This window comes from Symphalangus syndactylus, chromosome 13 (assembly GCF_028878055.3).
Source record: "Symphalangus syndactylus isolate Jambi chromosome 13, NHGRI_mSymSyn1-v2.1_pri, whole genome shotgun sequence".
NCBI lineage: Eukaryota > Metazoa > Chordata > Mammalia > Primates > Hylobatidae > Symphalangus > Symphalangus syndactylus.
The window spans coordinates 35,946,418-35,961,488 of record NC_072435.2 but is presented as its reverse complement, the minus strand read 5'-3'; positions in this window follow the sequence as shown (position 1 = coordinate 35,961,488).

Genomic DNA, 15,071 nt, shown 5'->3' with positions numbered 1-15,071 from the left:
GAACAAAACTGACAAGACCCTGCCCTCGTAGATCTCATAGAGGAGAAGACAGGACAACAAACAGGTAAACCAATCTATGTTTTAATTTTTTTGGGTGGGGACAGTCTCACTCTGTCACCCAGGCTGGAGTGCAATGGTGCGATCTTGGCTTACTGCAACCTCCGTCTCCCGGGTTCAAGTGATTCTCCTGCCTCAGCCTCCCGAGTAGCTGGGATTACAGGCACTCGCCACCACGCCCAGCTAATTTTTGTATTTTTAGTAGAGATGGGGTTTCACCGTGTTGGTCAGGCTGGTTTCAAACTCCTGACCTTGTGATCTGCCCGCCTCGGCCTCCCAAAGTGCTAGAATTACAGGCGTGAGCCACTGCGCCTAGCCACCATGTTGTAATTTTGGAGACTCTGAGCCAGTACACCAGGGTCATGTGATGGAGGCACACTTGCATGGTTGAGTGAGCAGGGCAGGCCTCTGTGCTGAGATCTGAGAGGTGAAGAGAAAGCAAAGATCAGAAGAGCTAGAGCAGAAGAGGAAAGGCCAGCACTGCTAAGATGAGAATAAACTTGGCATTTTCCAGAAACAGAAAGAAGGCTGTGTGGCAGAGTGAGCAGGGGGAAGAGCTGTCGAACGTGAGGTCAGGGCCGGGCATAGTGGCTCACATGTGTAATCCCAGCACTTTGGGAGGCTGAGGTGGGTGGATCACTTGAGCCCAGGAGTTTAAGGCCAACCTGGGACATCCGAGGCAGGTGAATCACTTTGAGTTCAGGAGTTCGAGACTAGCTTGGGCAACATGGTGAAACCCTGTCTCTACAGAAAAAATTAGCCAGGCATGGTGGTGTGCATCTACCCAGCTGGTATCTCAGCTATTCAGGAGGCTGAGGTGGGAGGATTGCTTAAGCCTGGGACTCGGAGGTTGCAGTGAACTGTGATCACCACTGCACTCCAGCCTGGGTGACAGAGTAAGACCCTGTCTCAAAAAAAAATAAAACGAAAGGAGATAATGGGGACAGGAGTGGGCAGGGCCTCGCAGGTGGCTCAGGCTTTAGTGGTTCAGTAAGTAACACCTCCTTTTCCTGCCTTTCGAGTCTGAACCACTTGAAAGATGCAGGTGTCAGATTGTAATTGTGAGCGCCCACCAGTGAGATGAGCGTTGCTGTGTGTGGCTAAGCCCCGGCTCTGTGGGTTCACCGCCTGCTCAGCAGGCCCAGGTGCCTCCTCTGGTACTTAGAGCTAGGTTGGAGAAGAGGGCTGAGCTGGGTACACTTGGTTTCTTATTCCAAGCTTACCCATCAGAGAAGAGCCAGAGATGTTCCTCCCATGCTCTTCCCACCCAGAGTTGCAGTAGAAATTCCTTCTCTTTCTCTCTGTGTCTCTCTCTTTTTTTTTTTTTGAAAAGGAGTCTTGGTCTGTTGCCCAGGCTGCAGTGGTGCAGTGGCGCAATCTTAGCTCCCTGCAACCTCTGCCTCCCGGGATCAAGTGATTCTCCTGCCTCAGCCTCCTAAGCAGCTGGGAATACAGGCACGTGCCACCATGCCCGGCTAATTTTTATATTTTTAGTAAAGTCGGAGTTTCACCATATTGGTCAGGCTGGTCTCAAACTCCTGACCTTGTGATCTGCCCACCTTGGCCTCCCAAAGTGGTGGGATTACAGGTGTGAGCCACTGCGCCCAACCTTTTTTTTTTTTTTTTTTTTTTAACTAGAGATGGGGCCAGGCACGGTGTGTCCCATGCCTGTAATCCCAGCACTTTGGGACACCAAGGTGGGAGGATCATCTGAGGTCAGGAGTTCAAGACCAGCCTGGCCAACATGGTGAAACCCCGTCTCTACTAAAAATACAAAGATTAGCTGGACTTGTTGGCACATGCCTATAATCCCAGCTACTCAGGAGGCTGAGGCAGGAGAATCGCTTGAACCCTGGATGGGGAGGTTGCAGAGAGCTGAGATCGTACCACTGCACTCCAGCCTGGGCAACAGAGAGAGACTCTGTTTCAAAAATAAATATAGGTAGATAGATAGGAGGTTGCAGAGAGCTGAGATTGGGCCACTGCACTGCAGCCTGGGCAACAGAGAGAGACTCTGTTTGAAAAATAAATATAGATAGATAGACAGACAGACAGATAGAGACGGGAGTCTCCCTATGTTGCCGAGACTGGTCTCGAACTCCTGGGCTCAAGCCATCCTACTTCAGCCTCCCAAGTAGCTGGGACCACAGGAATGTGCCATCACGCCTAGCTACTTTTTATTTTTTGTAGAGATGGGGTCTCACTATGTTGCCCAGGCTGGTCTCTAACTCCTGAGTGCAAATGATCCTCCTGCCTTGGCCTCCCAAAATACTGGGATTACAGGCATGAGCCACCTCACCTGAAATTCCTTCTCCATCTGGCCACACGAGGACTAGGCTATGAGTGTGACCCTGATATGGCCCTAGTCAAGGTCTGATTGTCCAATGCTGTGACCAACCCCAGCAGCTCCAGCCCAGGACATCGGGGGGCTGGGTTGAACCAGGTAGAAACAGAGATTGGTGAAGTCTCAGAGCCTGTGGGAGCAAGGAGGGAAATGAGGTTTGTTATGCTTGCAGAGAGTGTCTGGAGAGCTGGGGTCAGTTTGGGAGAATATGAGGGTGACTCAACACCAGCCCTGCGTTGGACTCTGCAGGTGGTTCTGGGAGTGCATTGCTGATGCCCCAACCTGGAACAACTCTAGGGGAAAAAAACTTCCTTTCTTTTTCCTCCCTGCCTTTCCAGTTGGAAGGGAGGGAGCAGCAGGCATTAATTTTAGTTTTTTTGTTTGTTTTTTGGAGATGCTAGTCTCACTCTGTCACCTAAGCTGGAGTGCAGTGGTGCGATCTCAGCTCACTGCAACCTCTGCCTCCAAGATTTAAGCTTCAGCCTGCCTTAGCCTCCTGAGTAGCTGAGATTACAGGCACATGCCACCACACCCAGCTAATTTTTACATTTTTAGGAGACGGGGTTTCACCATGTTGGCCAGGCTGGTCTCAAACTCCTGGCCTTAAGTGATCCGCCTGCCTTAGCCTCCCAAAGTGCTGGGATTACAGGTGTGAGCTGCTGCAACTGGCAGCAGGCATTAATTTTGAAGCAGGTAAGTGTTTACAGGCAGTGCTAGCAGGTGGGGGAAGAAGGCCCTGATCTGTAGCATTTGCAGATTACTATGGTGTGTAAACACTGTCTCACCACAGCTGGTTTCAAGCTACCAACAGTTTTAACAACTGGCTTACAAAATAATTGAAGGTTCAGCATTTGGCTCTCCTGAGCTGTGGCATACCACTGGTTACAGGTGTCTTCTTCCTGGGCTTACCCTATGGAGAATTCATTCTGCCTTAGTGACCTCTGACATGGGCCTTGCCCCGAGGGGTGATGTGGTGATGGGACATCAGACAGAGCTTCTCCCCTTTTGGAACCTCCCCATCCCTAATCATTGCCTTCTCCCAGATAAGGGGCTGGGGGCTTCAGGGCTGCCCTCCAATGAAGGCAAAGCATAATCACAATAGCTGACATTTATTATTATTTTATTTTTATTTATTTATTTTGAGACACGGTCTTACTCCATCACCCAAGCTGGAGTGCAGTGGTGTGACTGTAGCTCACTGCAGCCTCGAACTCCTGGGTTCAAGCAATCTTCCCACCTCATCCTCCCCAGCAGCTGGGAATACAGGCATGCACCACCACACCTGGCTAATTTTTAAAAAGAATTATTATTATTATTATTTTGTAAAGACGTGGTCTCACCATGTTGTTCAGGTTGGTCTCAAACTCCTTGGCTCAAGCGATCCTCCTGCCTCAGCCTCCCAAAGTGGTGAGATTACAGGCGTGAGCCACCACACCCAGCCTATTGAGTGCTTCTTATGTGGCAGGCACTGTGCTCAGTCCTTCATGCATGGACTCCTATCAGCAGCCCACTGAGGGAGGTAGAAATGAAGACACTGAGGCACAGAGAAGTTAAGTTGCCCAAAGCAACATAGCTGGTAAAGTAGAACCTGAGTAATTTTACTCCACGATCTTGCCCAGGATATAAAGCTGCCATGCTGCCATGCAACAGTATCTGAAAGGGAGGCCCAATAACTGGGCCCTATTAGGGGCTGTGAAGGCAATCATGACTCCATCTTGGATGCCGACTGCCATCTTGACTTCTGCTTAACCCAACTCCTGAGAACAACTCCAACATTTCTAGTTTTTTTTTTTTTTTTTTTTTTTTTTTTTGAGACGGAGTTTTTGTTTTTGTAGCCCAGGTTGGAGTGCAATGGTGCAGTCTCGGCTCACTGCAACCTCTGCCCCCAAGGTTCAAGAGATTCCTGCCACAGCCTCCCGAGTAGCTGGGATTACAGGTGCCCGCCACCATACCCAGCTAATTTTTTGTATTTAATAGAAATGGGGTATCACCATGTTGGTCAGGCTGGTCTCGAACTCCTGACCTCAGGTGATCCACCCACCTTGGCCTCCCAAAGTGCTGAGATCACAGGCATGAGCCACCATGCCCCACCTACTTTTATTTTTTTTTTTTTTTGAGACAGTCTAATTCTGTCCCTCAGGCTGGAGTGCACTGGCCCAATCTCGACTCATTGCAACCTCCCTCACCTGGGTTCAAGCAATTCTTCTACCTCAGCCTCCCAAGTAACAGACTACCGGTGCACACTACCATGCCTGGCTGTTTTTTTTTTTTTTAAGACATAGGGTTTCATCGTGTTGCCCAGGCTGGTCTTGAATTCTTGGGTCCTATTTAACCAAAATTATATCCCAGTAACATTTCTTTTCCATCTAGCTGTGTATTTGTGGGTAACCTAATGTAACAGACAAATATCAAAGTTTCAGTTAATTTCCTACTCATGTGACAATCTAAATTTAATTGGCTTTCTTCCCCCTGGTGGTGCAGAAACCCAGGATCTTTGAATGTTGAGACACCATGTACATCTAGGTGGAAAGGGAAAGTAAAAATAGAGAAAGCAGGCTGGGCATGGTGACTTATGCCTGCAATCCCAGTGCTTTTGGAGGCTCAGTGGGGAGGATTGCCTGAGACCAGGAGTTGGAAACAAGCCTGGGCAACCTAGCAAGACCCCATTTCTGGAACAAAAAATTAAAAATTAGGCGTGGTGATGCACACCTGAAGTTCCAGCTACTTGGGAGGCTGAGGCTGGAGGATTGCTTGAGCCCAGAAGTTTGAGGCTGCAGTGAGCTGTGTAGCACCACTACACTCTAGCCTGGGTGACAGATTGAGACCCTGTCTCATAAAAAAGAGAAAGCACATTGCTCTTTGGCTAACACAACACATTTTTTTCCTTTAACATTGTGTGGTAAAAACTAGTCACAAGAGCTAGTGCCATTCCTGGAGGGGAAGCTATTTTTCAGCAATCACTCGGTATTCTGGAAGGGAAGAAAAATATTGAGGGAAAGTTCTCCTATCCCTGGATTCTGCTAACTTAAAAAAATTATTAGCCTGGGTGCGGTGGCTCACACATGTAATCCCAGCACTATGGGAGGCCAAGGCGGGTGGGTCATCTGGGGTCAGGATTTTGAGACCAGCCTGGCCACATGGTGGAACCCCATCTCTACTAAAAATACAAAATTAGCAGGGCGTGGTGACGTGCACCTGTAATCCCAGCTACTCGGGAGGCTGAGACAGGAGAATCACTTGAACCCGGAGGCGGAGGTTGTAGTGAGCCAAGATCGCACCATTGCACTCCAGCCTGGACAACAAGAGCGAAACTCCGTCTCAAAAAAAAAAAAAATTGTTTGTCCTTGGGAAATTTCTCTTATTTTCTTTTTCGTTGATAGAGCAATTAAAAAATAAAGGTTTTGTTTGTTTGTTTTTGTTTTTTCCACTTGCTTGGCTGTAAAGAAAAAAGTTTTTTTGTGGGACCTGGGATTTTAAATCAGGACAGTCTTTCGGAAGTCTGTTTGCCTAACTTCCACAAGAAGGTGTCTAGACTAAAATTAGTTAATGTTTTCCTGGAGTTCATCAGACAGCATGAAAGATAAACAGGGCAAGTGATAAAGCATTATGACAAGACTTATAATAAAGGAATTTCAAAGGGGCTATAGGGTGCTGGGAGTGGGGAGGGATAACAGTACACCTAACGGGAGGCGGGACATGGTGGCCCATGCCTGTAAGTCCAGCACTTTGGGAGCCCAACTTGGGCAGATCACTTGAGGTCAGGAGTACAAGACCAGCCTGGCCAACATGGTGAAACCCCATGTCTACTAAAAATACAAAAATTAATGGGGTGTGGTGGTGCATGCCTGTAATTCCAGCTACTCAGGAGGCTGGGGCAGGAGAATTCGCTTGGACCTCGCTTGGAGGCAGAGGTTGCAGTGAGCCAAGATCCGCCACTGGGCTACAGAAGGAGATTCCATCTCAAAAACAAAAAACAAAAACAAACAAAAAACACCTAACAGGATATTTTCCCCCGAGGAGGCAAGGTTGACTTAAGTTCTGAAATATGTGTAGGAGTATATCAAGTGGTCAAGAAGAGCATATGAATGCAGAAGCCAAGTCAGTAATTCTCAGCCTAATCCTTATAGAATTTCCTGGAAACTTGAGAAATGTACTAAGGGTTGAGTCCTACCTCAGACCAATTAAAAAAGCATTTATGGGGATGTGTCATGGGTATGAGTGTTTTTAAAAGTCCTCCAGTGAATCTAATGTGCAGCCACTGTTGAAAACCACTGCATAAAGGCCATGGTGAATTCGTGAAAGTTAAATGATTTTGGTATGTGTGGAGTCTCTAACTGTGGAACACTGGAACTGGGAGTAAAACATCACTAGGTCAGGCTGAGTGCAGTGGCTCACACCTGTAATCCTAGCATTTTGGGAGGCTGAGGCAGGTGGATCACTTGAGGTCAGGAGTTCAAGACAAGCCTAGCCAACATTGTGAAACCCTACCTCTACTAAAATACAAAAATTAGCCGGGCATGATGGTGCACACCTGTAGTCCCAGCTACTTGGGAGACTGAGGCAGGAGAATAGCTTGAACCTGGGAGGTGAGCTGAGATCACACCACTGCACTCCATCCTGGGCAATAGAGCAAGGCTCCATCTTAAAAAAAAAAAAAAATCACTAGGTAATATGATGAAAATTTAAGACTGTTTAAAAAGATTTGAGTGGAGTCTTAAAACATTTCAGAGAACTAAGGGAAACTTGCTGGGTGTGGTGGCACATGCCTGTAGTCCTAGCTATTGGGAAGGCTGGGGCGGAAGGATCGCTTGAGCCTGGGAGTTCGAAGATGTAGTGCACATGATCATGCCTGTGAATGACCACTGCACTCCAGCCTGGGCTATATAGCAAGACCCTGTCTTTAAACAGAAAGAAAAAAAGAGTGGTCAGGTGCAGTGGCTCATGCCTATAATTCCAGCACTTAAGAGGCTGAGGTGGGGGGATCGCTTGAGCCCAGGAGTTTGAGACCAGCCGGGGCAATATAGTGAGACCTCACCTCTACAAAAAAAATACAAAATTAGCTGGGCATGGTGGCGTGCACTTGTAGTCCTAGCTACTTGAGAGGCTGAGGTGGGAGGATCTCTTGAGACCGGGAGGTCAAGGCTTCAGTGAGCAAAGATCACTCCACTACACTCCAGCCTGAGTGACAGGAGTGACAGCCTATCTAAAAAAAAAAAAGTTGTGATGGCCGGGCATGGTGGCTCATGCCTATAATCCCAGCACTTTGGGAGGCAGAGGCGGGTGGATCACCTGAAGGTCAGGAGTTCGAGACCAGCCTGGCCAACATGGTGAAACCTCGTCTCTACTAACAATACAAAAAATTAGCTGGGCGTGGTGGCAGGCACCTGTAATCCCAGCTGCTTGGGAGGCTGAGGCAGAAGAATTGTTTGAACCTGGGAGGCAGAAGTTGCAGTGAGCTGAGATCGTGCCATTACACTCCAGCCTGGGCAACAAGAGCGAAACTTGGCCTCAAAAAAAAAAAAAAAAAAAATTTCTGGCAGGGTGCAGTGGCTCACGCCTGTAATCCCAGTACGTTGGGAAGCCAAGGTGGACAGATCACTGGAAGTCAGGAGTTTGAGACCAGCCTGACCAACATGGAGAAAACACATCTCTACTAAAAATATAAAATTAGTCAGGTGTGGTGGCACATGCCTGTAATCCCAGCTACTCGGGAGGCTGAGACAAGAGAATCACTTGAACCCAGGAGGCAGAGGTTGTGGTAAGCCACGATTGTGTTATTACACTCCAGCCTGGGCAACAAGAATGAAACTCAGTCTCAAAAAAAAAAAAAAATCCTTTTATTCTAACTTCTGGAAGTAACATTTCTTCCAAAGGAACCAACCTCTTTTCAAGGTGACACCCTGAGACTACAGTTGGCTGAAATGTCATAGAGTTAAATCATCTCACGTGAGCACTCTATTCAACTATTTACCCTCAGAGCTAGAAAGTGGATATTAATCTAACCCTCATTTTACAAATGAAAAATATTATGCACAGAGAGTTTAGGCCTAGATTCAATCTCAGGCAGTCTGATTCCAGAGGAATATTGTTTCACCATTGGGTTATAAAGTATCAGTTTTCTTATATACTAGCATAGTATTAAACTTTGAAGATAGGGCATGGTGGCTCACACCTGTAGTGCCAGCTACTGGGGAGGCTGAGTTGGGAGGATGGATTGAGACCAGGAGTTGGAATCCAGCCTGGGCAACATAGCAAGACCTTGTGTCTCTTTTTTTTTTTTTTTTTTGAGACGAGTTTTCGCTCTTGTTGCCCAAGCTGCAGTGCAATGGCATGATCTTGGCTCGCTGCAACCTCCGCCTCCTGGGTTCAAGCCATTCTCCTGTCTTGGCCTCCTCAGTAGCTGGGATTACAGGCACGCACCACCTTGCCTGGCTAATGTTTCGTATTTTTAGTAGAAACGGTTTCACCATGTTAGCCAGGCTGGTCTCGAACTCCTGAACTCAGGTGATCCACCCGCCTTGGCCTCCCAAAGTGCTGGGATTATTGGCCTGAGCCACGGTGCCCGGCCCCCTCATGGTTTCTTTTAGCTGTTTTTCTGTCACCTGCATTTTCTATAAATTGGGAGGTAGGTCTAGAGCAGTGGTTTTCAATGGGGATGATTTTACTCCTGGGGGACAGTTAACAATGTCTGGAGACATTTTTGGTTGTCACTACTAGGGGTACCTTTGACATCATCCGTGGAGAGGTTTGGCATGCAACAGCTGAAATCTCCTTTGAATCCCTGTAGTGAATTTTTCATTTTAATTATTGTATTTTTTAGCTCCAGAATTTCTTCTTTGTTTCTTTTTAGGTTTTCTATCTCTTTATTGTTATTTATGTTCTGTTCATACATCATTTTCTTGAGTTTTTCTATGTCTTCCTTTAGTTCTTTGAACGTCTCTAAGGCAGTTGTTTTAAAGTCCTTGTCTAGTAGATCTACCATTAGGTCTCTTTCAGGGAAAAATTATATTTATTTATTTATTTTTTTTGAATGGGCCATACTTTCCTGTTTGTGTACCTTGAGATTTTTGTCAAAAACTGGACATTTAAATCTGATAATATGGTAACTCTGGAAAGCTGATTCTCTTCTTTGTCCAGTGTTTGCTGGGCTTTTTTGTTTATTGTTTTGGTTGGTTGGTTGATGCAGGTTGTCTTTGTGCTGAGGGTCACCCTGAAATGTAAAGATATTCTCAGATCTTCTTTAATATTTGTACACCAATGTTCATAGCACCATTACTCACAATAGCTGCCAGTGTCAAACTCAAGTTTTAGTCTGGCTCTTTTTTTTTGTTTTTTTTTTGTATTTTTTAGTAGAGATGGGGTTTTACCATTTTAGCCAGGTTGGTCTCGAACTCCTGACCTCAGGTGATCCACCCACCTTGGCTTTCCAAAGTGCTGAAATTACAGGTATGAGCCACTGCACCTGACCCCAAACTCAAGTTTTTCCACCTCCAATTGTTTAATTTTTTTTTTTTCTTTTTTTGAGACAGAGTCTCGCTCTGTTGCCAGGCTGGAGTGCAGTGGCGTGATCTGGGCTCACTGCAACCTCCAACTCCCTGGTTTAAGGGATTCTCCTGCCTCAGCCTCCCGAGTAGCTGGGATTACAGGCACATGCAACCACAGCCAGCTAGTTTTTGTATTTTTAGTAGAGACGGGGTTTCACCATTTTGGCCAGGATGATCTCGATCTCCTGACCTCGTGATCTGCCCACCTTGGCCTCCCAAAGTGCTGGGATTACAGGCATGAGCCACCACACCCAGCCCCAAACTCAAGTTTTTCCATATCCAATTGTTTTTTTTTTTTGTTTTGTTTAAGACGGAGTTTCGCTCTTTTTGGCCAGGCTGGAGTGCAGTGGTGCAATCTCAGCTCACTGCTGCCTCTGCCTCCTGGGTTCAAGTGATTCTTCTTCCTCAGCCTCCTGAGTAGCTGGGATTACAGGCACGCGCCACCATGCCTGGAAAATTTTGTATTTTTAGTAGAGACAGGGTTTCACCATGTTGGCCAGGCTGGTCTTGAACTCCTGACCTCAAGTGATCCGCCTGCCTTGGCCTCCCAAAGTGCTGGGATTACAGGCATGAGCCACCATGCCCGGCCACTCCAATTGTTTTTCATTGTTTTTTGTTTGTTTGTTTAAAGATAGGGTCTTGATTTGTTGCCCAGGCTGGAGTGCAGTGGCAGGATCACAGCTTATTGCAGCCTCAAACTCCTGGGTTCACGCAATCCTCCTGCCTTGACCTCCGTGGGATTACAGGTGCAAGCCACCACGCTTGGCCATCCAATTGTGTGTGTGTGTGTTTTCCTTCCTCCTCCTCCTCCTCCTCCTCCTCCTCCTCCTCCTCCTTCTTCTTCTTCCTTCTTCCTTCTTTCTTCTTCTTCTTCTTCTTCTTCTTCTTCTTCTTCTTCTTCTTCTTCTTCTTCTTCTTCTTCTTCTTCTTCTTCCTTCTCCTTCTTCTTCTTCTTCTTCTTCTTCTTCTTCTTCTTCTTCTTCTTCTTCTTCTTCTTCTTCTTCTTCTTCTTCTTCTTCTTCTTCTTCTTTCTTCTCCTCCTCCTCCTTCTTCTTCTTATCTTCTCTTCTATCTTCTCTTAAACTTTGAAGATAGGGCATGGTGGCTCACACCTGTAGTCCCAGCTACTGGGGAGGCTGAGTTGGGAGGATGGATTGAGCCCAGGAGTTGGAATCCAGCCTGGGCAACATAGCAAGACCTTGTGTCTTTTTTTTTTTTTTGAGACGAGTTTTCGCTCTTGTTGCCCAAGCTGCAGTGCAATGGCACTTCTTCTTCTTCCTCCTCTTCCTCTTCTTCCTCTTCCTCTTCTTCCTATTCTTCTTCCTCTTCCTCTTCTTCTTCTTCCTCTTCTTCTTCTTCCTCCTCGACCTCCTCCTGAATCAATTGTTTTAAACATAGCCCAAACAAGCAGATTTTTAGTCCTTTAGGGCCTGCCTGCTCTGCACACCCCAGTGAAATTGTGCCAACCATTTGATGGCCACAGAGAAGATAAACCCTCCAGCTATAAAAAGGACCCCAATCCCTTGCTGCTCTTCAGAGCTTTCTGATTTAGAAGCTTCCCACTAGGCTGCTAAGCAACTTCACATAGCACATAAGCTCCCACTTGGCCGGGTGCAGTGGCTCATGCCTGTAATCCCAGCTCTCAGGGAGGCAAGAGGAGGGAGGATAGCTTGAGCCCAGGAGTTCGAGACCTGCCTGGGCAATATAGCGAGACCCCATTCTCCACAAAAAGGAAAAACAAAACAAAACAAAACAAACAACAACAACGACAAAAAAAACACATAAGCTCCCTCTCAACTCCCATTCTCTCCCTGGAGTTCTCTTGCTCTCCTCCCGTTCTGAGTAGTGACCTCCAACTCTGTAGCCTTTGGATATTCTCATGCTATGAGGGACCGCACACACAAACCCGTCAAAGCATGGTCCAAGTGTGCTACTGCCGCCTTGTGGTCACATCTTTTTCATTAATCGCCCAATAATCATTCAAATACCCTACATATGCATATATTTTTGTTTTTCACATTTAGTTCCCTGATCCATTTGGAGTTTATTTTGTGAATGGTGTGAGTTATCCATGTAATTTTGTCTTTTTCCAGATGGCTCTCCAGTTAATCTTAGCACCTTTCATTGCAAACTGCATTTTTGCCCCAACTGATCTGAAATATCACCTTTCTGAACTGAATTCCCATATGTTCCTGGATCTATTTCTAGATATTCCATATTATCCCATTTGTCTGTTTTGTGTTCCTGTTCCTATCCACAGTTTTAATTGTAGAGGCTTTATAGTATGTCTTAATATCTGTAGGGCATTGTCACTTTTGTTTTTCAGAGTTTTCTTTGGTATTATCAGACATTTGTGCTCCCATATGAACTTTAAAATTAATTTACATAACTCCATTAAAAAGTTTGGTGGTTTTTTATTGGGATTGTTCCTCCTGAGTAGTTGGGATTACAGGAGCATGCCACCATGTCCGGCTAATTTTTGTATTTTTAATAGAGATGGGGTTTCACCATGTTGGTCAGGCTGGTCTCGAGCTCCTGACCTCAGGTGATCCTCCTGCCTTGGCCTCCCAAAGTGCTGGGATTACAGGTGTGAGCCACCGTGCCCGGCTGCAATTCTATGTTTCAAATTAATTTTTCTTACTGAATTGGGTTATCTAATGCTTCCAGTACACACACACACACAGACACACAGACACACACACACACACACTTAGCTATAGGTATAGGCAATCATCTTAAGAAAGTATTCACTAATTTCTGTTTTTCTGGAGTGCTGATATCAATAATGGACATTGTGCTGGGTGTGGTGTTGCACACCTATAGCCCCAGCTACTCAGGAGGCTGAGGGAGGAGGATCTCTTGAGCCCAGGAGTTTGATCCAGCCTGCATAACATAGGAAGACCCTATCTCTGACAATAATAATAATAACAATAATAATAAATGAATGTTGGCCGGGCGCGGTGTCTCACGCTTGTAATCCCAGCACTTTGGGAGGCTGAGGCGGGTGGATCACGAGGTCAGGAGATCGAGACCACGGTTAAACCCCGTCTCTACTAAAAATACAAAAAAAATTAGCCGGGCGTGGTGGCAGGTGCCTGTAGTCCCAGCTACTCGGAGAGGCTGAGGCAGGAGAATGGCGTGAACCCGGGAGGTGGAGCTTGCAGTGAGCCAAGATCGCGCCACTGCACTCCAGCCTGGGTGACAGAGCGAGACTCCGTCTCAAAATAAATAAATAAATAAATAAATAAATAAATAAGTGTTGAATTTTTACCAAAGGCTTCATCAGCATCCATGGAGAAAGTCACATGACTTGTTCTCATAGATATATTTATATGGTGCATTATTTAGTAGATTTCTTTTATTTTCTTTTCTTGAGACAAGGTCTGGCTCTACCACCCAGGCTAGAGTGCAGGGTCATGGTCGGTCTCAATTCACTGCAGCTTCCGCCTCCTGGGTTCAAGCAATCTTCCCACTTCATCCTCGTGAGTAGCTGAGATCACACATGACTAATTTTTGTCTTTTTTGTAGAGATGGGCTTTCACCATGTTGCCCAGGCTGGTCTGGAACTCATGAGCTTGGGCAATGCAACCTCCACCTCAGCCTCCCAAAGTGCTGATATTACAGGCATGAGGCACCACACCTGGACTATTTAATGGATTTTCTAATAACTGCACTAATATTGCTGTTTTATGCTAAACTTCACATGGGGATAGTTATTTTCTTAATGTGGTCTTATATTTTATTTGTTAATAGCTAACAGCATATTTGAATCCATATTCATAATTGATATGGTTCTGGAATTTTTCATTTTTTGTACTCTACCACTTTTTTTTTGAGACGGCGTCTTGCTCTGTCACCATTGGAGTGCAGTGGTGTGATCTCAGCTCACTGCAACCTCTGCCTCCTGGGTTCAAGCGATTCTCCTGCCTCAGCCTCCTGAGTAGCTGTGATTACAGGTGCATGTCACCACACCCAGCTGATTTTTGTATTTTTAGTAGAGACGGTTTCATCATGTTGGCCAGGCTGGTATCGAACTCCTGACCTCAGGTGACCCACTTGCCTCGGCCTCCCAAAATGCTGGGATTACAGGTGTCAGCCACTATGCCCAGCCTCTACCACATTTTATATCAATGTTATACTTTCTTCATAAAAGGAATTAGGAAGGGCTTCTTCATTTTCATTGTTCTTAAATTATGGAGCACTGGGAATATCTGAACTTGGAAGGTTTGGTATAATTCTCCATTTAAAACATCTAAGCTCACATTTACAGTCTTATGATGGTTGACAAAGGTGTCAAAACAATTCAATGGGGAAAAATAGTATTTTAAATGAATGGGACATAGTCTTAAAAATGTCTGAAACACGCCGGGCACGGTGGCTCACACCTGTATTCCCAGCACTTTGGGAGGCTGAGGTGGGCAGATCACGAGGTCAAGAGACCGAGACCATGCTGGCCAACACGGTGAAACCTCATCTCTACTAAAAATACAAAAATTAGCTGGGCATGGTGGCGTGCACCTGTAGTGTTAGTTACTCGGGAGGCTGAGGCAGGAGAATCATTTAAACCTAGGAGGTGGAGGTTGCAGTGAGCCAAGATAGGCCACTGCACTCCAGCCTGGCAGCAGAGTGAGACTCCATCTCAAAAAGAAGAAAAAAAAAAAAGACACTTGCACACACGTTTATAGCCCACAGCTTGCAATTGCAAAAATATGGAACCAGCCTCAATGCCCATCAACTAATAAGGGGATAACAAAAATGTGGTATATATACACCACAGAATACTACTTAGCCATAAAAAGCAAGAAAGTCATAGCATTCTGAGCAACGTGGATGGAGACTATTATTCTAACTGAAGTAACTCAGAAATGGAAAACCATATATATGTTCTCACTTACAAGTGAGAACTAAGCTATGAGGATGCAAAGGCATAAGAACGATATAATGAACTTTGGGTAGGTGCAGTGGCTCACGCCTGTAATCCCAGCAATTTGGGAGGCCGAGGTGGGCAGATCACTTGAGGCCAGCAGTTCAAGACCAGCCTGGCAAATGTGGCAAAACTCCATCTCTACTAAAAATATAAAAATTAGCTGAGCATGGTGGCGCATGTCTGTAATCTCAGTTACTCA